This window comes from Emydura macquarii, unplaced genomic scaffold (genome assembly GCF_026122565.2).
Source record: "Emydura macquarii macquarii isolate MOO-44397 ecotype Brisbane River unplaced genomic scaffold, CSIRO-AGI_Emac_v2 contig_1170, whole genome shotgun sequence".
NCBI classification, from domain to species: domain Eukaryota; kingdom Metazoa; phylum Chordata; order Testudines; family Chelidae; genus Emydura; species Emydura macquarii.
The window spans coordinates 618,047-642,143 of NW_027131307.1; the positions used below are offsets into that span (position 1 = coordinate 618,047).

The 24,097-nt window shown below is 41.1% G+C and overlaps 1 protein-coding gene across 1 annotated transcript in view; it reads left to right on the forward strand.

Moving 5' to 3' along the window:
• CPNE1 (copine 1) overlaps positions 1-24,097 on the forward strand; it is a 71,167-nt gene that overhangs the window by 5,204 nt on the left and 41,866 nt on the right. The gene's annotated exons all lie outside the window — the stretch shown is intronic.

The window sequence follows — 24,097 nt, forward strand, 5'->3', positions numbered from 1 at the left end:
AAGTAAATCTGTGGATTTCTCCATAAATATTAGGAAATCCTATTTGCCTAGAGAGTTTTGAGGTATATTTTGTATAAACACTGTAGTTGTACACTTTTATAATAAATAGTTAGATATATTACAATTTCTTAAAGCCAGTGTAAAGTATGCATTGGGCTAAAATTAGTTGAAAACATCAGTCATACACCGACTTGCCATAGCAATGCTTTTTAAGGTTAGATAAACTGGCCTAAACTGTTAAAATCAAGGACGTGAAAATTTAGCATACCATTTATCCAGTGTTAACTTCATACAGAAAAATATCTGATTTTACAGGTATCAGGTAGCCAGCAATAGTAGAGAGTTGTTAGATGGGGCAGTCTAGAACTTTAGTTATTGAAAGTAGGTGCTGCTTGTCAGTTACCTTGGCTAATTTGAAACTTAAAACCAGAAGTTATTAGTCCACACTAGGTCTAAATAACTCTTGTCCCTTCAACTTGTAAAATTATTACTCAGAAAAATTTGTGTTTAAAAAAGAAAAGGCAGTTCATGAGAAAATATGAATCTTTGGCTTATTAGTAAACTTCAATAGTGTGAATAAAAATATAATTAAGCACCTTACTTAAAAAGGGGCTTATAATTGACATGAAAGAATTGTTATTAGCAGGTGTCCGCCATGATATTAAGTCTAAGGATTTTCTGTTTTTAAAGTGGTCTCATTTAATAAACATTTTGCAAAATAAAAAAGCTGCTGCTTTTAATACTCCAAGAAAGAATGTTTCTTTGCACAACAGAAATCATATTTTGGGAAAGCGAAGATTTTATTAAAAAAGGCATATTGTCACGTTTTAAAAGTCTAAAAATTAAAGATCTGGGTTCTGTTGGTTTAGAAAATTGAAGTTTATGCCCTTCACAGCAAAATAACAGCAAAAGTATCTTTTTCATAGTAAGTTTACACACAAAAAATGTCAATCCTCAGTTTGTTTGGAGCAGGGAGAAACATAGGTAAACCAACAAGGATTGCACTGTTATGCCAGATTACACTGAACACCTAGCTTTTGAGAGAATACCACAAATAGGCCAAGAGTTTTGTGTGGTTTTGACTGCAGTTTAGAGCTCACCTGCAAAACTCCTAAGAACTTGTGAAAAAAATAAATCTTGTCCAATAGCTGTTCTATTTCTCCGGGATTTTTTTTGTAGAATAGGGAATGGAATTGTTAACAAAAGGATGAGTTCATCTCAGTTACCATAATAAAGACACTTATTAATTTCATATCAACTCTGATTCCTTTGGTTTTAGCTTCTGTGCTGGAGTTTCCTCTCTAACCTCTTAAATGACTGTATCACATGTCGATGCCAGAATCAAAGGACCTCACTCTTTTATACAATATTTGGAATCTAGTGCAGGTAGAAGTCTGCAGTTTGTATTTCCTCTTCAGTAAGATTGCTTGATTCCTGTTCATTCTTTTTAATGAGGTTGAGTAGCTGGACTAACGTCTGGGAAACAATTATATTTAAACTGAAAGGATTCTGTCAAACTGAGATTTTTTTAAATTGACTTTCTAAAGTATTCGTTCACCCTTTAGATAATATGTACATGATTTTAAAAATTGGTTTTCTGCTCTCCTGCTTGTTTATTGGGGAGGGCTTTCAGAAGGGAAAGTGTGTAAGTCTGAGAGCAATACCACCCTTTTTTCCCTCCCTTACAAGCCTCCTGCCTGCTGCCTCTTGAGTTGTTTAGCTGCTGTTGGAAAATGTTTGCAGGCCTTTGAAGGGTAGTGAAGGGGAGCTCATATGCACAGCACAGAGCAGTACAAGCTTGATGTTGTCATACTAGTGCATGAAAAGAAAGTACAACTAGCCATCAGGAAAACAGGGAAGGTGACTATGCTAAATGCTGTCATATGCACAAAGTAAAACTCGAAAACTTTTTTTCTAATTATTTCTAGTTACAAGGTCTTTCAGTTGTACGTAGTCACAAAATTGTCATAGTTTTCAAGTTATTTCCCTTTAAAGATTTGGCTTCCCTCAAAATGAAAAATCTTTATCAGTTGCTAAGATTCTCTCCTTAATTGATGTTTGTAGCTCTTCTCCTGCACTGTTCCTTCCTGGTGTCTGCTCTGGTTAGTGTGCTGTAGCTCCTTTCCATAGAGATGATTTTGCTGACTCAGTAGGTCTCCAGGGTTTATTTTGTTTCCAAATAGAAGAGGACCTGGAATTTCCTTTTGTTGGGGAACACTTCCCGCCCCCTGGATCTGGATGTTCTTGGCTCAGGTCTTTCATCATTTTGATTCTGAATGTCAAATGGTCTTGTAATAGCAGTTTAATAAGCTTGCCTCTCCTTTGTTCTAATGCATTTCTTTCTCACTGCTCCAGATTTTCAACATATGGTTCATGTGTGTCAAAATGGATGGTTTAGCCTACCCCCTTCATTTCTACACTGGCAAAGTTGTCTGCAAGTTCCTGTATGTGGTGACCCTCCATTTTTTTTGTTATGGGCACAGTCCCGGGGGGGACACAATGTTGTGTGTTTTTTTTTATGTTTGGTTTTTTTGTTTAGTGGTTTTTTGTTTTGTTTTGTTTTTTTTTGCATGGTGCAGAGAAATGAAACAAGATAGCTGCCTTTAAAGACCTAATAAGATCGTAGATCAGAACTTATATTTGCTTGTTTTCTCCATTTTCAAACTGTGGCATGTCCTCATCTTGTATATGAAATGGTCCTTTAAGTGTAAATGTAGTTCCCAGTTGTTTCCCAAAGGTACTAAAATAAGCTTTAAAGCCCAGTAAAAGAATACTTCCTCTTAAGAAGACTGACTTGCATCAACTCAATTTTTATAACCTTCTGGTTGAATATCTCCTTTAAAGTGAGAAGGTGGTTTTATGTTTCCCCCCTTAGCAAATGTATTTTTCCCATTTCTTATTACCTATGAACAACTGTAGCCTTTCCTCACTTCATCATTTGTATCTTAGTTCACTGTTACTACAGCTCTGCAAATAGGATTTAATGAGTGTTCTCTTGGCTGACTTCAAGGTTGTGCAGCACAAAACTGTACAATGAAGACGGGATGAAAAGTACAATTTCTCTGTGGTCTGTACAATGGGAGGTGTGTAGGGTCTGTCACATAGCACAGTGAATACAGGAAACTTGCCATATCAAAATATTCTTGCTTTTCATGCTTTGCCTTATCACTGTTGAATCTGTATAAATGGTGACTTGAAAACTTCATGATTCAGTTGTTTTCCACATCAGTAAAAACCCAGTATTCAATCAACATTGGAGACAGGTTTGGGTGGAAACTGAAAGTACAATCTGAGTCTATGATTTAGGTGGGGTTGGTCCTGCTTTGAGCAGTGGGTTGGACTAGATGACCTCCTGAGATTCCTTCCAGCCCTAATCTTCTTCAATTCTAAGTCTATACTACTTAACAGAAAACAGACCAACAAAAAACTTTGGCTAACTGTGTGAAAGTTTGAACAGTTACGGGTTTGTTTTTTTCAGAAGTCATGAATTCATAGTTTGTCTAGGTTTTCAGGTACTTGTATGGCTCTCATTGCTATTGTATCTGCTACCTGATCTTTTAACTTTTAATCAGGACTGTTCTGAGGGTTGCTGAAATTTGCTCCAGAATCTTACACTTTTATTTTAAGTTTTTTGCTCTTGTGGCTATGAAGAAACCTTAATTGTGACTACTGTAACTAAAACAGCAGTCCCTGCTTTGAAACAATACATATGAAGAGTGCAAAGTACCCATATTCATTTCAGTGGGAGGCTTAAATCTGAAATGTAAAAATGACACCCTAACTGTCTTCATTGTTTCTCTGATTTTAACAGAAACATCCAGCTATCGTATCTCACAATATCAGTATGTTGCCCTCCGTACATTCATGGTAGGCAAAAGCCACAACTGTGCCCTCTGCTGACAATTACTACAGTGTTATGCACTGGCAGTTAAAAAATCTGCCATACGATGAAAGCTGAATGTCGTGACAGGACAGCATTAATTTTTTTTAAAGGGAGCTATTTAGTTTATTTTCATAATTAATTCAATAAAATCTCCATTTTTAAATATGAATAAAGATGGTCTAGAATTTCCAGACTGCCATTCCAGCAGAATTTAGGTTCAGTCTGCCATGGAGTAAGTGGAACCTTGCTTATAATACTTACATTTATTTAAGCTTTTAATTTGAGGATCTTAATGTTTTACTGAGGTTGGGTAAGTATTATGATTTCTGATTCAAAAGTAAAGCCAGGTGGTGGAGGGGTGACCTGAACTGTTGACACTTTCTCAAGTCAGTGGCAGATTAGGCTTTTTGAGTGCTTTTGTCTTAAGTTGATGTAATATCAGCCTTAATTTCCTGTTTCTGGCATTGGTTAAAAGGACACTTTCAGGTCTAATTTAGTCCAAAATTTAGCCTTACTTCATACAAGCTTTAACAAGATTAGTAAAGATGTTAATATATTTTTGTAAAAACAGAATGGAATGTTCTTTGTACACACTGCAGGGCTATGTTTATATTTAATCTAAATATTGCAACACTGAGCAGGTGGATGAGAACTCAAAAGTAAATCAAACAAAAATGAAAGGCTATTTAATATTTGTGTTATTAAAACACAGTAATCCAAAATGTAAAAGGGTAAGTCATGAAAAATAGACCATGGGGGATTTTCAGAGAGGTTCACCATTGGCCTAAATCTGTTTCCATTAAGAGAAGGATCAAATCTATTTACTTCTGTGGGAGTGGGTAGGTCAATGCTGAGCACTTGTGAAAGTCCCGTCCTAGATGTTAAGTTTGTTCTTAAAAATTAACACAATTTTATTTTTTTTAAAAAGTCAACATGTCTTTCCCTAAACACAGTGGCTTTTTATTCTGTTTTGTCCCAGGTCATAATCAGTTTGTATATAAAAAATATTTTAGGGAAACTGGCCACATTGACTGGTATTATATTTAAATAAAAAGACTTAGAGCATATGCCTAAAAATTTACCTTTTTGACGCTCCTTTATATAATATACTGTAGCAATGTCCTCTTATTTTTTTAATATCTGAAATTTGTTCCTAACTTCCTTCTATTTGCTGGAGAACATTGGCATGATCTCTGGCAGATTTGAATGTCACACAAGTCTATAAACTGAGGAGTAATTCTCTTTACTCACAACTGAGGCAGAAGGGCATGCTGATTCTTAAGTTTTGTCTATACTAGCAGTTTTTTCAGCCAGCATGTGGAACACACACCTCCTCCCCTCCCCCGACAAACGTAAGTTTTACTGACAGCACTGTCCACACTGGTGCATCTATGTCGGCGGGAGACGCTTTTCCACCAACATAGGTACCTAAGCTCACTGGTTGTGGTTCAGTTATGCCAGCGGGAGAGCTCTCTCATGTCAGCAACACGGGACCTTACAGCGACAAAGCTGTACCACTGCAGCTGTGTGGCTCTAAGGTCTCTAGTGTAGACATAGCCTTAGGTAGGGAAAGAGACAAGTGGTATCACAAACTTTCATTCCCCTAACAGAGAGGATGTTTTTTGGAGACTTTTATTTTACTATTTTATTAAGGCACCTGTTATTTTTTGCTCTAAGATCAGTTTTCTTTTTGGAATAATTTGTCTGTAGTCCTTATGTCTGTGAAGACCACTTCAAACTGCAGCAAGAGTGAAAATTGTCATTACTAGAAAAGTGCATCTGTTTAACTCAATTGATTTTATTGAAATGCGGAAACCCACTTAAATTAATTTAACCTTTGTGTAACCTTGGCGCCTCCTGTTGGTTATCTGGGGAATCTGCTCTCAGGCAGGCAGATGCCCCCTCTCTGCGGTGTCTCGCGCTTAGTCCTGTCTCCACTGTATCCTCCTTCCCATGACTTGGCTCTCCAGTCCAGTCACAATCCATGCTCTCTCCCCCTTTCTACCTCCTTTCCGGAAGATTCTGCAGCCCGTTTTAGCCACTTTCCACTGTGGCCATTGCAGTCCTGCCACCAGTCCTATGGCAATCGGGGGTGCGGAGGGGAACCCAGACTCACCCTCTACTCTGGGTCCTGGTGTGTGGCAGCCTTCCGCTGTGTTTCCTGAACCACTCCTCTGTAGATTTCCCTGGGCCACTTCCCTGCAGCCTCAGTACTTTCTCCACCCTTGCTTCAGGGCCTTTGGCTCTGCTTTGTCCCAGTAGCCAACCACTGCTCTTCCAGGGTGCTGACAGTTCTTCCCCTTCCAGCTCCTGGGAGGCATTGTCCTTGGTCTGCTCTGTAGCTCCCTTTTATACTGGCCTCCTGGGCCCTGATTGGCTGCCACACAGCCCCTTCCTATTGGCGGCTACTCATGCAGCTTCTCCAAGGGCTCTCTAAACCTTTCCTGGCCAGTGAGAGGCAGGCCTCCAGTCACACTTTATATAAGCAAAGTCAGTAACTTACTGATCTATAGGCAGTGTGAGGGAGCTCCAAAACATGAACTGCCCCATTCATCTCAGTATGGTGCTTAATTTTGAAAGTAATGATAACTTAAGTTTCAACATTAATTCTTCCCCTGGTAGTCAGAGTGCAAGAAAGGAGAGGGGTGATTGTATTATGAAGTCCTCCACAGTCACTAAGTGGCATCTTATTTTAGTGACTTGAAGGGGTGGAACTCAGGAGATCATGACTTCCTCTCCCTCCCTGTTTGGTTCCTGAGAGGGAAATGAGGACCAGATATTTCAAACAATAAAAAACAAACAAAAATATGCATAATAGCAAAAACAATAGCTGATTTGCATTTTACCTTCTTGAAAGTTATTCCAAATAATTGATGTTCCTGTATACTGGAAGAATACAGATATGAGGGGCATCCTGATGGAGAAAAGGCATGGGAATAAGCAGTAATTGCTGTTAAAATAACGTATCTGCCCACTGTTTTGCCCTGGCTTTGACACATGGTGGGGCATTTCCTTTGTTGTACTGACACCTTCCATTAGTGTTTAGTCCATTGGGTCTCTATGATCCTTTCTGGTTGCTACTATAATACCAGTAATAAGCCAAATATTTTCTACTGTACAAGAAATATAACTTTTGCACCTTTACCTTTATAAATATTAAACTTCACTCCCCCAAACTTAGCTTGATTTTTCTTTCTCAGTGAACACCAAAAGCAAAGAAATAACTCCAAGATGGTGAACATATCAGTCTAATGAATTAAACATTTTATATTGGGGATATTTCCCCTTATTTTGAGGCTAGCTAGTATTACTCTAACTAGATGCAGTGATAGGAAACTGTTTGTTAGGGCCTAATGGAACAAAGACCCATAGATAAGACCACAGCTAGGTACTATGGTGGCAGTACTGCAGGGTGCAGTATCTGCCACTACTGGGGGGACCCCTGTTCCTGCAAAAAACTTCCAGTAGAGAGCGGGGGGGAGGAATTCAGCAGAAAATACAGGTACCTGCAGGGTATTCAGCTGTCTGCAGCCACGTGCTCCCCTTGGAATCCTTACAGCATATGGGCTGTAAGCAGAGAAGGGGGTAGTTAGAGTAGGGAACACAAGCCTTTGTAGGGCTAACTTGATTCTGAGACAGGAGGGGCCTGGGTTCTGTTGGCAGAGTTGTGTGAGAAGAGTAAATGAAGTGGTAGGTGTGTTGGGGGCGGGGGAGAGATTGGACAGGGAAAGATTGTGACTAGAAGAGAACAGCAAAGGGAACACAAGGTTAAATTCTGTTATCTCCCATCATGCCCTTTACTATAAAGTATCATTTTGAGTGGGGGAAGAAAGAAGAAGGGAACTTCCCACTAACTTCTTGTCCCCCACCAAAATTCTTCCCCGTGTCCATTTTCCCCTGCATAGTGTCAGTTTTTCACTTTGAAAATAAGATCAACCTGCATAGGGTTCGAGTATGTAGATGACTATTAGTGAGACAACCTCACTAATTACTTTAGGCTGAAACTACGACTGGGCAGTCATAAGAGAACACCAGTATAACTTAAACTACTCTAAAGTCTTAATCATTTTTAGCACAGTGCAGGACAAAAGTATGTGGCCAGAATCTCCACACATACCACAGTTAGGGCTTAATAGCATTTATCACTGATGCTATTGCTAAGGTTAATCCCACAGCTGATTGTCGTTATTGGCATCACTACAAATCTTTGGCAGACTGGGTGCTGCTGATAGACCTCGTGTAAGAAGTCACTAAAAACGTACTCATGCTGTTTATACAGCATACTCCATTATGCAACAGGTGTACCATCCCATGAGTTCCTGCCCTGGAACACTTACAGTATAAATCCATGAATATGGAAAATGCAGAACAAACACAGAATATATGATCAACTGGAATGTTTCATTAAAATGGTGGAGTTTTTTTTTTAAGTTTATTAAAAAGATGATGGTCTGTTTGGCATACATTTATTTGAGGCTGTTCCGAGCACAAAGGATGGCATGAAAAACATGACTTGGGGAATTGTGGGTAGAGAGAATGTGTTAAGAGGGGGATGGTAGGAGTAGAGTTCTTGAAGTGCTTTGTAAATGAAGTGAAGATACTGTTCCAAATGGAAAGAGGGGAAGTTAAAGCAGATATTTCAGAAAGGGTGGGTAGGAAATAGAGACTTGATTTGTGTGTAAACAAAGGAAGAGCTGCATTTGGGAAGGGAGGACATTGCAATGGGCAAGGCAGGAAATTGTCAGAGGAGGATTAATATGGCCGAAAAGCAGGAAAAGACACTGGAAATGAAGTACTACCAATGATATTTGTCATGAGTCTGAATGTGATTGGGGAAAAGTCAAGATTATGAACTTGGGTGATTGTAAGGTTGCTGGTTAATAGAGAACAGGGAGAGGAAAGAATATCTGATACAGACATTGAACTTAAAGTGGCAGTAATCCCCTCCATGAGGAAGTTTTGGAGATGCATGTATAGGTCAGGACTGCACAAAAGGAGAACAGTTGTGATGGAAAAGTAGATTTGTTACCAGCATCACAGTGATATTTGAACTCATGGGAGTTGATGAAATCACCTAGACTGCAGAGGGAAAAGATAGAACACTCAGCACTGAGAGCATAAGAGGAAAGGAGGCTAGAGCCTTTGGAAAGAAATGCTAGAGTAGTAGGAAACATGAGTGCATGACATATTTCCTCAGAACTATAGAGAGAGAGCCAGTAGCCTTTGTTAAAGGCAGTAGATGGTTCCAGAATAATCAGGACATAGAAAAAGCTGTTAGATTTGACCAGATGGAAGTCATTAGTAACTTTAGCAAGAGTGATTTCAGAAGAATGAATTAGTTGGGTGAAAGCCAGACTACAAAATTGACTAGAGAGAGGAATTTGAAGAGCGGCCTCATTCTGGGTTTGCTCAAGGAGTTCAGAGACAAAGCTGAAGAAGGGGATTGAGCAGTAGTTGAGACAAATGGGGCTGAGTTATTTTTGGGATAAAGGGAAAATACTCTTTGAATATAGATAAGACAGGAGTGGTCGAAGATTAAGGGGAAAAGGGGGTTGATTTTTAGAAGGGGAGGGAGGATATTTTTCATATTACTAACTCTGAGCCCTTAAATACAACTACTTCTTTGTGAGAAAATCTTAAACTTTTCATTAGCGTCAGTTCATTTAATTTCCAGTAACAATTCAGTTTTCCCATATCACATGAAAAATACAACAGTTGAAGGACTAAGAAGAATATGCAAGTAGTGCAAGAAACTGATATAGTACAAATCATGGAGCAAAGGTAGAAACCGAGCTACATTTTTCCATTAAAACCCATTATTTAACCAGCACCAACCATTCATTAACTTCCTTAAAGTTCTTTCTGCCTGAAACTTTGTGATTTCCTGCCAAAAAATGTGAAATTGAGAAAGTTTAATATGAAGTTTCTTTTGTATAAAGCGATTGGAAAACTGTAATTTTTGGAATATCTTATCTCAAAAAAGGCTTGGCCTGGAACCTTCAAATGTGTTTGTCCACTTGTTTTTCTGCTCTTCCCTTTTTTCCCTATGATAGGGTGACTAAATCTCTTGGAGACTGAGTTCCCCATCTGTGAAATGAAATTAATACTTTGTCTGTTTTGTCTATGTAAGGAAACTCTTTAGGGAAGGGACTGTCCCTTACTACATGCCTAATACAGTGGTGCTACTGTAGTACAAATAAGGGCTAAACATCTCTGGGTCTTTGTTCACTTAGCTGCAGAAAAATCACATCTATATGCTTAAAGCTGCCCTTGATCATATGGATGCTAGATTCTCTAGGTTACACCAATTACCATTCATGTGGTTTCAATGCTTTTACTCACTCCTAGTTACTAAAAAGAATGGGTCCATTATGGCAATGTGCAAACTGCAGATATAGAGGGGAATAAAGAAAGCATCCTACTTCAAAGGTTGCATCTAAAATCACAACACAGGGGATTCTGCTTAATAACCCATATAACGTTTGGTTAATAAGAACATTTTGCATGGAACAGATACTGTCCAATTGACTGTAATGTTAATTGGTCTGGGTATTGGCAACAGGCATACTGGCTACTAACTTGCTTTTTGGAAAGTCTGGGCAGAGCTGGGGGGCTGGACCAAGCACCAGCCAGTGGCAGGTTTGTGGGGCTGCAGACAAGGAAGGAAGCGCTGCAGAGGCACGTTACCTCTCCCTGTGCTTTCCGGGCCTAGGGCCAGGGCTCAACACATCCTATCACTGCCTTTCCTGGCTGCAGCCCTGCAAACCTGCAGCTTTCCACGGGGAGCAGGGATACTGGGATGTGCAGAGCCTGGGTTCCTGGTGTCAGGGCAGGATGCAACCTGGAGAGCATAGGGAGAGGTACTTTACAGCCCTGCATTCCTTCAGCACCCCTGCACCCTGTGGAAAGCCCCAGTATCTGGGCAGCAGTCCCCTCCCTGCCCATAGCCTACCTTGGGCCAGTATGGGCACATCCCAGCACCTCCGTCCCTGGCTGCAACCTGACAAACTTGTCTTTTGCTTATTGGCAACTGTCAGCAAAAAAGTTGCCATTATCTGTCCACCAAAGAGTTGCTAATAAGCAGAATCTACTGTACCATCAAAATTCATCTGCATGCACATCTGAGCTTTTAACCACCAGGCCACTCTGATCTCAGGATCTATTACTGTAGAGTAAAATACTGTTGTCTTGTAGTGCTGCACTAATAAAATGAAGGTTTTTGACAACGAGCTTAGTCAAAGCAAGTCTGCTATATGTGCAAATCATAAGCTAGGGCTTGCTATAGATCTAAATGAATGGCCCAAGTGTAGAAACTGCTCATCCCTGAAAAGCTATTGTCTGTTGGCTTAGCGGGTTGGGTAATGATCGGGAACAAAACAATTATAGTCACAGTGGGTATGTCTAAACTGCAATTACACGCCTGTGGTTGGCTCATGCTAGTTGACTCTGGCTTATGAGGCGTGGGCTAAGGGGCTGTTTAATTGAAGTGTAGACATTCAGACTCGAGCTGGAGCCTGGGTTCTAGGACCCTGCAAGGTGTGAGGGGCCCAGAGCTCCGACTATTGGACTGCAACCCAAGCCTGAATGTCTACACCGCAATTAAACAACCTCTTAGGCAGAGGCCCATGAGCCAGCCATAGGTATCTAATTGCAGTGTTGACATACCCAGTGACTGCTCAATAATAGACAATGCTAGTGGAGGACTAGACTAGTGCTAATCTGCGTGCATTTCAAACCAGCTGGTCATTATCCATATTATTTAGATATTAGACTCTTTCCTTGAATTTGAAATTATGTAATCTGTTTTGACTGATGGCAGTGACATTTTAATTTATATTAAAGCAAGGCCAAGACAAAACATGAAAATGAAGTAAGAATGCACTAAAATTAAAAAGGTGAAATCCTAACAAAAATTGTCCAAAACCAGAGTCTTTAGACAATCATAACAGGAATATCTGATTTCATTGAGAGATTGAAACCAGATCCTGAAAATTGGGACAGCCATGTTTTAGGATAACCAAACTTTGAGACTTTAGCTGCCTGTGAACAAGTAAATTCTAGCTGGTATGATTTCAAAGACATGAAGGAAGTGTAACTGAGGCAATGATGTCTGCATGAGTCTGAAAAACAACCCTGAAACACTATCTGAGTTGCAGATGGCTCCATTCATTTCAATGGATGTTAACTCTCCTGCAAATGATGAAACTTTACATTTCAACATGTTAAATATTTTACTGCTCCTTGAAGTACCACCCTATATTGAAGATCTACACCAGCCATTCTTGAGTGGGGGGGGTGTACTTCCTGGAGGTGTCTGAAGGACTAGTGGGGGTGTTGCAGGTATATAAATTGAATAGGCCTTTAGCAACATATGGTGGAGTTGGACGAGGGTGAAGTGGGAATTGGTTTCATTTTTCTGAAGTAGGGCTCTACTTTCATGAACTTGGGAAGCACTGGACTAAAAGAAGAGAAGAAGGAACAATTGAAGCCTTGCTAAGATTTTCGCCAAGTAACCAGTTTCACTTGTGAAATTATCAGGCTCTTCATTATGGCTTTAGGTTTGAATATCATAAATGGGGACTACCTCTTCACTAGTAATTTTAGCTTAAAGTCAGTTATGAGAATCCTTCAAGAGTCATTGATACACTATTGAACAAATATAACACTTTTGTCACTTGGCCATTTATAACCAAGAGTAAATTGAATTTTCAAATAGTATTTGAGTTTAGGGGTTCTTCACATTGAAATAAAGAGAGTGAGTAGTAAGCTGATCAGGATATCTGAGAAACCATGAGCTAAGCCAAAATTACAAACATGAAACAGATATATACAGAAAAGAGGGGAGAGAATAGAATTGGACTTCAGTGCTCCCTATGTTAACAGAAGGAGGAAAAGTAAGTCTGTTACCACTTTGGCCTTGTCTAAACTAGGGTTTAACAGTGTGATAGAATACAGTGGGAAACAGACTCAGAAAAGTATTTGAAAAGTGTAACGTAGACAAGGCTGTCTCGAACGTAGTCTAAGATGAGTGGGGTAGAGCCTAGGTTCCTTCCTAGGTTTTTAACTCTTACGTTAAAGGCAATGTGCCTTGTTTACACTACACTTCTCAAGTGTGCATGTTAATACATTCCAACACACCCAATGGCCATGGCTTAATTAGTATAAAAGGGGCAACATTCAGGCCTGATCAACACTAGAAAATTAAGTTGGTTTAAATATGTTGTTCAGGGGTGTGAAAAATCTACACCCTGGAGCAGCGTAGTTAAGATGACCTAAATCCTTGTGTAGACAGTATTAGGTTGATGGAAGAATTTGTCCGTCAGGGAGGTAAATTACCTACACTGGAAGAATCCTTCCTGTCTGCCTACGCTGAAGCGCTATAGCAGCTGTAGAGTTTTAACTGTAGACACACCCTCAATCTATGTAAACCAGATACAGTGGATATGAGAATTGTATTGTCATTTACAGGCTTTTTGATTACAGCATTTTAAATGGGGAACAGGTGACTTGGGATTAGTAGGTATTGATGGGAGAACTAATGTGGGAAAAATTCCCTTCTGGAATCTTTGCTTGTTTCTAGAACCAAATCTTTTTAAAGGTTCTTGAATATTTTTTCATTATTCATTTTCACATGCCTCTCTGCTACAGTTTCCAGTCAGAACTAGTACCAGAAGTGTTGACATCTCTCAAACTTCATATTCCTAGCTTGCCTGAAAACAGGAAGCGCGAGTAAGCTCGAGAGCCTGTTCTCATGGAATTTCCACCCAGAATGGTTCAAAAAGGCATTCAAGTTTTTAGGTGCTTTTTCAAATCTACTGCGAACTCTGTTCCCTCTTGAGTTTTCCATGGCATTAGTGGTAATGATACACAGCCTTTCACCTCTGCCAAAGATTGACTTATTCCACGTCAGAGTAGACTAAAATATTTAGTATCTGATGTCTATCCTTTTGCCTTTGAAAAAAAGAATCTGTCTGATTCCTTGTGCACAGGACTTCATGCTCAGCATTGAAACCAAGGTTATTGTGTGGGCTATAAAAACTTGATTCCCCTCTTGCCCCTAAATGTGATATTCCTGGTCAGGACTGAGTCAGGTTGCTAGGACACTGTGTATGGAACCTTTCATTACTGCTACCATTGTTCCACTGTTCTGTAGATGAGCAGAAATCTTCAGTTTACAGGGTTGTCAATCTGACACTTCCAGTAGCATTCCATTTACAAGTATTAATTTACCATCAGACTGTATGACTTCCTTGGGCAAATTTCATAATGCCCTCTGTCTTCAAGACTGTTTTGCTGTTGCCAAAGAACAGTAGGGTAGTGGATCTCAACGTTTTGGGGTATGTGGCCCACAAAAAGGCTGGAAAAAAAATTCATCCCACCATATCCAACAGTCCTCAGCTGCAGGACCCTGTCGTGTATTACAGAATTTGGGTAGGGAGGGGCTAGTGCTGTTGGGAGGAGGCCATATAAGCCACTACCCACAAGCAGATTTCATAGGTAGTTATGATTAGTTCTATGTGAAAAGCATATAAACTTTTTCCTTAAGACTTACCAATGACTCATGTCCTGGAAATTCTTGGTGCCTTTAGTGACTGTACATCCCATAGCTGTACACGTGGGATTGGTACTACACTGGGTTCAGCAAAATATGATCATGCTGCTGGATCCTTTAACAGTAGTAGTAAGGCTTGATTTCTAAATTCAGAAAATGCTAGTCACACATCCCCCACATACATATATATGTATATATATTCATATAGCTAGAACATATGAATGTTACAAGATGGACTTTGAAAAGTGGAGTGGCAACCTGGGCAAAGTTCTACACTGTATGATAACTAGGGATACAATGTTTCATCTTAAAAAAATAAATAAATAAAATAAAAGTGAGGGCATAAACTAGGAGTTATAGGATTAAATTGAGGAAAGAAAAATAAAAGCAGAATACAAGAGAGGAAAAAGCCTGACAAATCAATTGAACTGAAATAGTCTATGGGGAATGATGGAAGCTCTACTTCCTGAGTTGTTTGAAACTGGACAGGACAAAGCAGTGAAGAATGTGCTGTTGGGAACAAGACAATATTGCCAGGGAGATGGCATTTCTGTCATTCTGTGCATTTATATGCAAATGACTAGTTGTAACATTTTCTGTGCAATGCAAACATTGTATATTAATGGTGTAAGGCTGCCATGCGATATAATCCAGGAGCCTACAGCATGAGCTCCCAAACTCTGACAAGAACCCCTAAAGTGGGCAGTAACATTAAGGCTACATCTTGGAAATAAAATAAGTTAATTTCCAGCTCTATTAAAACATGCACTGCTATGGCTCACATTTGAAAATTCTTTGACATATAATTTATCAATGATTTTTTGATCGTGGGTTTTTTTATATGTTCTCATGGTGACCTCACTCCCTGGGGTTTTGTTACTATGATGATGTCCAGAATATTAGGCTCAGAACCTCCTCTTCACCCCCAGTCTGCATGAGGTAAAGGGAAGTTTGTTGCCAGCCCACGTGGCCCAGTTCCTTACCTATGAGTTGGACGCCAATTCTGGCTTCTTGCACTGTTCCAGGGAGCAAATGGGTCAAGAAGCATTCATTATAATACAATTAACTCCCCCTTGAGGGGAAAGCTGAAGCATGAAAGGCAGCCTTAGATTGGTCCCAGCATGGCAAAGATATAAGAATGGCCATACTGGGTCAGATCAATGGTCCATATAGCCAAGTATCCTGTTTTCTGACAATGGCCAGTGCCAGATGTTTCAGAGGGAGTGAACAGAACGGCAATTTATCAAGTGATGCATCTCATCGTCCAGTCCCATCTTCTAGCAGTCAGAAGTTTAAGGACAACCCAGAGCATAGGCCTGTGTCCCTAACCATCTTGGCTAATAGCCATTGATGGGCCTATCCTCCATGAGTTTAGGATTGGTATTCAGAAGAATGCCAGAATCGCCCAGGCTTTGACTCGGATGAGTGGGACAGTTTAAATCTCTCAGAGCACTTATTCCAGGCTCTCTGCAGACACTGGTGGGCACCACTTCATTGGTTTACATTTTACAACCTTGTTTATTTTCATAACCATAAAGGCTAGAAGAATATTTTTTTTAAATGAAAGCTAAGATAGTGTAGCAAGGAACAAGTTCTGCAGTTGCAGAATTATGGAATTGTGTGGGGCCCTGAATATAGTATACAAATTAACTTCACCCATAAAATTGATTGAATTTACATTTCGGTATCAGAGTGTGAGTAGTATAAATGAAGTGTCCCTTTCTATCAAGGAGATCATTTACTTTTGCATAGAAACGTCTGCACAAATAGTGTTGAAGAATCTAGTATCTTCTGGAATGCTGTGTAAGACTCAAAATGCATTAGACCACTCCAATGCAGTGTATAAGCAATGCATGTTCAAGGGCTGCTTCTCTGTGCTTTTCCCAAAACATTTTGAGAGTTTGTTTTTTATGAAACTTGATTGCCATAACTGTAAATCCCTGCAGTTGGAATGCTTCCAAGTTACTGGTATGTACCGAATTCAGTGTGGCAGTCATTTGTCATGCTTCAGCTGGCTTGGATCTATGAAGTGAGACTAAGTAAACCTCTTGTGCACAGTAGTCCACTCTTGGAATTGGATATCTTCCTTCCAAGGGAGAATGGCTCTAATGAAACATAATAATGTAAAGGTACCTTAAATTGGACCTCAGTCTGCAGTAACCAGAGTCCTCTTTTTAAGATGTTGTTCTTAATAATCCAGAGGCTATAATGTAAATATGAATAATTTGAGTGGATTCCTTGTTGGATCCAGAATGACTTTAGTTTTAAGTTTGTCTCGGGGAATTTCTGAGCAGGGGCATATAGAAGAACCATAGCTGTAACTGTGGACACTATTGCATTTCCTTCTGGCTCAAGTAAATAGTCTGGAGTTATGAGAGCCATTTAAGAATTTTTTATTATTTGCCAAGCTGTCTAGTTCAGATAAAAAGTACAAACATAGGGACTTGATGGGTTTAAACAGTGCACTGAACTTTGGGAATTTGGTGGAGTAGAATTAGGATCAAGATCAAAGTTCACAGCTGGTGCCTCTTTCCTGTGAGATCCAAAAATTTAATTGTGAGATGGTTTGAAATGAGATCAATATTGTGCAGTTGATTCCAATCTCAGTGATTTATGTGGCATAATACTAACTTAAAACATAAGAATGACCATACTGAGTTATACCCAGTATCCTGTCTTCCAACAGTGGCAATGCCAGATGCTTTAGAGGGGATGAACAGAACAGAGCAATTGAGTGATCCATCCTCGGTCATTCAGTCACAGCTTCTGGCAGTCAGAGGCTTAGACACCCAGAGCATGGGACTGCATCCCTGACCATCTTGGCTAATAGCCATTGATGACCCTATCCTGCATGAACTTATCTGATCCTTTTTTTGAACCCAGTTATACTTTTGGCCTTCACAACCTCCCCTGGCAACGAGTTTCACAGGTCGACTGCGTCGTGGGAAGAAGTACTTTCTTATGTTTGTTTTAAACCTGCTGTTTGTTAATTTCATTGGGTGACCCCTGGTTCTTGTGTTACATGAAAAAGTAAATAACACCTTTTCTCCAGACCATTCATGATTTTATAGACCTTTATTGTATCCCCCTCAGTCATCTCTTTTCTAAGCTGACCAGTCCCAGTCATTTTAATCTCTTCTCATATGAAAGCTGTTCTATACCTTTAGTCACTTTTGTTGCCCTTCTCGTACTTTTTCCCAATTCTAATATATCTTTTATGAGAGGGGGGGAACCAGAACTGCACACAGTATTCAATGTGTGGGTATACCATGAATTTATATAGTGGCATTATGATTTTTTCTATCTTATCTATCCCTTTCCTAAGGGTTCCTAATGTTAGCTTTTTGACTGCCGCTTCACATTGAGCAGATGTTTTCAAAGAACTAACCACAGAGATTCTTAAGATCTTTCTTGAGTGGTAACAGCTAATTTAGACCCCATCATTTTGAATGTATAGTTGGGATTATGTTTTCCAGTGTGCATTATTTTACATTTATCACCATTGAATTTCATCTGTCATTTGATTGCCCAGTCACCCAGTTTATAAGATCTCTTTGTAACTCTTCAGTCAGTTTTGAACTTAAGTATCTTGAATAATTTTGTATCCTTGCAAACTTTGCCACCTCACTTTCCCCCCCTTTTTCCAGATCATTTATGATTATATTGAACAGCACTGGTCCCGATACAGATCCTTTGGGGACACTGCTATTTACCTCTCTCTGCTGTGAAAACTGATTTATTCCTACCGATTGTTTCCTGTCTTTTAACCTGGCCTTAAGTGTGGCCCAGCAGCTCATTCTGACATTAACACTTGCTCTGTAACAATTGATAGACTATAAAATCTTTTTCCAAGCCCTTTATAGTTTGTGAGACATACAGTTTTCTTATTGCTCTATTCAGAATAGGACTCCAATTTAGTCTTTTCAGCAATCCTTGGAAGACTCTGAATTTCAGTCTGATCAACCAACTTTGACTTCCATCACTTTCGTGTGGTTTTCTATAGATATCTATGTAAGTTCCTACAATGACCTCTCTTGGTGTCAAGTACGTGTTGGATATAGTTTAACTCATATAGCCATTTTCATTATTGCAGGCTTTCTGATAAGATTATCACCAGTATAAATCCTTAGCAGTTTGGTAGGAGTCCATTCTTTTGTCTTTATGGAAAGTAGTTTGCTGTAGCTACCATTGATTGTTTTCTGTTTCCATCAGGGATCTCTCCTGCCTTTGAAGAGAGTGCATGGGAACGTCTAACAGTAGTAATTAAAATTGAGGCTGTCTACACAACCATGTTTTTTGGTATAACTTATGTCACTGAGGTGTGAAAGAGACCACCACCCTGAGCAACATAAATTACACTGACAAAGCATCATTGTGGACAGCGCTATGTTGACGGGAGAGCTCTCTCCTCTCGGCATAGAGCAGCTACATGAGAGATCTTACGTGGTGCAGCTGCATCAGTACAGCTGTAAGCTCTCAAGCATAGATGTGGCCAAAATCTGGTTTTAGAAGTGTTGTGAGGAAACTAGGGTATTTAAATACAGTGAGTTTTGGAGGATTTCAGGGTGTTTTGAATAAAATAAATGAGCGGGATATGTTCACATATAAATTAATGCAATTCTTCAAATGGTTGCACATGTGCATTCCACTCTTGGTGTCTGTGCACCCAGCGCATGGCGTCAGAAACATTTTCCCTCAGAGGTACCTGTTGGGCAGCTTGAGCTCCCCCTGCTTCCGCATGCCACTTCATGCAGGTATAAAGGGCAGAGCTGTCCCTAGGCCCCCTCAGTTCCTTCTTACCATGACAGTTGTTGAAACTCCTTTCTATAGTAGAACAGTTCGTATCTCAGCCTTCGTGAACTGTGTGTGTGCACGTGTATAGTTAGTCTAGTTCTTAGCCTTGTTAGAGTAGTTAGTAAGTTTTAGTTTCTAGGTCTAACAAAAAGGTTTTTTGGACATGTTTCTCTGTTTGGGGTTTTCTATATACAATACTGTTATGTCCCAGTCACCAGATTTCAAGCTGTGTGCTACTTGCTCCAGGCCTATGCCAGTGAGCAACCCACAGAATAGCTGCCTGAAGTGCTTGAGAGAGGCACATGTGAAGAACTGATGCCCAATTTGCAGGGAATTCAAGCTTAGGACAAAGGCAGCTAGGGAGGCTGGATTGTTGACAGAGGCAGCGCTCAGACTGTCAGTGGCGCTGTCTTGGAACTGTCCCAGTCTGAGTTGGTGCTAAGTGCTGCAGCTTCAGCGAGGGGTACACCTCTGGAGTTAGCAGAATCCCAGCACCGTTCTCTCTTGCCTGCACTGAGGAAGAAATACAAAGCTTCCAGAGAGCCACAGGCCAGGAGAAGGTCTCCCTGCACTCTAAGCTTGGGAAGAGGGTCAAGAAGCAGTCAAGTAGAGTACACTCAAAACCTTGAGCACTCTTCCTCCAAACTTGGCTCTGGTGCTACAAGAGACACTGTTGAGCCTGGTGCCAGAAATGGCACCATCGTCGTCTTCAGCACCATCAAAACTCTCTTGATGCCGACTACCCCAGAAGCATTTGTGGTGGCAAGAAATCTGCTTTGCCTCTCCGTGCCAATGTCTCCATCCTCACAAGAGTCACCAGCACCACTGTCAGTGATTCAACCTCTAGCACTGCAATTGCCTGCTTCTCGGGAAACCTGCTATGATGGCGTTACTCCATGCGTCACCTGGCTCCCAGCACCAGTCCCCAGCACCAATGGTATCAGCTCCTCCATAGTAAGAGGAACGGGAATCCTCCTCTTTGGACTCAGAGATGGGGTTGCATGTTTCTCAACCACGAAGCAGGACTTCCCAGTCTGTGCTCAGATCTCTTCCTACTGACCATTGTGACCCTTGAGTGGGACCTCCCATGGGAATTGGCCAGAAAATCGGCCTTGCCCCATATCAATGGTCCTCTTGGAACCCTTGAGTGTTTCCCTCACTTCCAGATCTTCCCCATACCGTGCATATCAGTGCACTTGTCTAGAAGGGCTGAGTCCATTCACCAAACAGCTCAAACCCTAGAGTGTGGTACTGGGCCTGGTACCAGAGCCAGAGCAACAGGCAGTAGAGAAGATCATACCCCCTCCAGTCTTGGCTTCCTCTTTTCCCTTGCTAGATGAGGCCGTTTTATTTAGCACTTCACCTGCTCCTGATGATTTTAAAGTTTATCAGAAGTTGCTCAAGAGAGTGGCTGCAGACTTAGGTTTACAGTTCAAAGAGGTCAGGGGCTCTTCACATCACCTAGCTGACATTTTAACATTGGTGGGTCCCTGCAGGGTAGCTCTGGCAATTAGTGAGGTGACACTGGAGCTTATAAAAGCTCTACAGCAGACTCCATCTTCACTGCCTCCCACCTCAAAAAGGGCAGAAAGAAAATATTATGTATCCTCCCAGTATAAGTACCTCTATACTCACCCACCACCAGGCTCTTTAGTTATGACAGTGGCTAATGAGAGCTGCCATCCCTAAAACAAAGGATGCTAAAAGCCTGGACTTATTTGACAGAAAGCTTCATTCGACAGGGCTTTGCATCTGTGTATTGCTAACCAACAGGCTTTGCTGGGGCAGTATGATTTTAATTTATGGGGCTCCATGGAGAATTTCAGAGAGCTCCTTTTGAAGAACACCAGCCAGGAGTTTGCTTCCCTAGTGAATGAGGGTAGACTAGTCAAGAGAACACCACTGCAGGCAGGGCTGGATGCAGCAGACTCAGCAGCTTCAACCATGGCTTCTGTAGTGGCCATGTGTAGATCATCTTGGTTGCAGTCTTCTGGTCTTCCCTATGACATACAGAGCACTATCCAGGACTTGCCATTTGAGGGTCCTTCTCTATTCTTGGACCAAATGGACAGCAAGGTTCATGGTCTTAAGGAATTTAGAGCCACCCTAAAGTCCTTAGCCCAGTACACACACTTTTGGTCACAGCAGACACCCCGATTTTCTGCTCCTCCTCCTCCTCATCAGGACCTATTGAAAAAGAGGTCCAGGGGTTATAGGTGTAGGTATCCCCCTCTTGCTCTTCAGCTCTGGACCCCTCAAGGCACTTGGGAACTACAAATAGGCTGTTTCGGTGGGCCAGTTGAGGTCAGTGTATTTCCAAACACAAACCCCCCTCATCTTTGCAAACCATCTGTCCCATTTCCAGTGCTTGATCTCAGATTACTTTGGGACCAGTGGATTTTGAGCACTGTGTAAGTGGGATATACTCTGTAGTTTGCTTCTAACCCTACCTCCCTGCCCTCTTCAGGGACCACTCTCACAAACTCCTAATCCCAAAAGTTCAGTCACTTCTTCACTTGGGAGCCACAGAGGGGGTTCCATGTGGTTTCAAAAGGAAGGGCTTTTATTCCCAATATTTCCCACTTCCAAAACCAAAGGGGGGTGTGTGTGTCTCAGACCAATTATATAGACCTGCATCAACTCAACACATTTTTTAAAAGGATAAAGTTTTGCATGGTCACTCTAGCTTCTGTTATCCCTTCCCTGGATTTTGGGGACTGATATGATGACCTCAACTTAAAAGATGCCTACTTCCATGTGGCAATCAATCAATCAAGCTCACAGGAAGTACCTCCAATTTCTGGCAAATCAAAATTATTACCAGTTCACTATACTACCTTTTCGCCTGTCCACAGCTCCTAGGGTCTTTACAAAGGTCATGGCAGTAGTAGCTGCATTCCTCCGAAGGTCAGGAGTGCAGGTTTATTCCTATCTAGACTACTGGCTTGTCAAGGTCCAGTCCAAATGGCAAATGCAGAGCAGTGTTGCCATGATCCAGTCAATGTTCAATGCTCTGGGACTGATAACACAGAAAAATCTCTCCTCACCTTAGTCCAGACTGTACTGGACTCATCTCAAGCCAGGGCCTTTCTTCTAGTTCCAGGCAATTCAATCAAATGGCATAGGTTTGAAGACTATAGCACAATAGCCCAAACTGTTGAGGGTTCTGTGTCACCAGTGTGGTTCAGTATGCCATACTGCAACTCAGAACTCTGCAGGGCAGCCTGGTATCAGTCTACTTCCCAAGCTGCCATCAGTTGGACTCTGTGGTAAGAGTGCCCTCCTAAGGTCTCACCTCCTTAGACTGGTGGATGGATCCAGCCAGTATATATTCAAGTGTTCTGTTTGCCTGTCCACAACCAACTGTTGTGCTAGTGACAGATGCTTTAGCCCTGGGATGGGAAGCCCACCTCTGTTCTCTATGGACTTAGCTTTACACATCAGTGTCAGGGAACTGAAAGCTGTCAGGTGGGTGTGCCAGGTATTTCTATAAGAGATTAAGGGAAACTGCCTATTAGTCCTCACAGACAACACGGTGGCTGTTTTGCCTCAAAAAGCAGGGGGAGCCCACTTTTCTCCTGAACTGACTCTACTCCGGGAGCTCTGGATTATCATCTCAATAGATCTTCCTTGCCAGATGTGCAGAGTGATCTGAGAGACCTAGCAGATCGTTTATAAGTCACCCATGAGTGGTCTCTTCATCCAGATGTGGCCAAATATATCTTCCAGCAATGAGGTTTCCCCAAGAAGACCTATTTGTGACAAAGTCCAACAGAAAGTGTCAGCAGTTCCGCTTCCTACAGCGCTACAGCCCAAGTTCCATGACAGATGCCTTTTTACTGACGGGATCAGATGCTCCTTTACACTTTCCCACCAATCCTGTTCATTCACAGGATATTGCTAACAATAAGTCAGGATCAGGGCAGAGTCATACTTACAGCCACAGCATGGGTCTGTCAGCACTCATTCACCACTCTCCTGGTGCTTCCAATTTCACTTCCACTGGATTTGGACTTTATCTCCCAGGATCACAGTCACCTTCTCCACCCAAGCCTACAACTCCTTCATTTAACTGCATAGATGCTCCATGACTAGACACTAGCAAGCGGGCTTGCTCAAAAGGCATTTGAGATCCTACTAAAGTGTGGAAAACCTTGTATAAGAGTTACTTAACTTGCTAAATGGTGACTTTTCTCCATCTAGGCTCATCAGTATGGGGTATCACCATCCAGTTCTTCAGTTCAACATATTTTGGACTACTTATACATGAAACACCAAGGTTTGATGGTTAATTCCATCAAAGTACATCTAGCAGCTATTTCAGTGTTCCATCCTGAAGTGGACAATTACTCTATTTTCTCCAGTGATGTGCATAAATTTATTTAAGGGCTTAGTCAGATTATAACCTCAAATACTGGACTCCATTCCTCCACCGGATCTAAATTTAGTATTGTCAAGACTTATGGGTTCCCCTGTTTGAATCATTGGCTACCAGCTCTCTACTGCTTCTATCAATGAAGGTTGCATTTCTGATGGCCATTACCTCAGCTAGAAAGTAGGAGAAAGAACAAGGTTTGCCTGCACCCTCATTCAAAGTTGGTCCCAAAGGTGGTTTCCTCTTTCACATCAACCAGCCAATTTATTTGCCTATTTTCTGCCCGAAACCGCATGAAAATAGGGAGAAAGAGTGTTTGCTTGCATACTGTGGACATCAGAAAAGCCTTGACATTTTACCTACGTAGAACTAGACACTTTGAGCTGTTCATAGCAGTGACTGACAGTCGGTCTCCACCCAAAGAATTTCTTTCTTGATTGTGTCCAGTATAAGCACGTGCTATGATTTGGCTAATGTTGCTCCACCAAGCAGA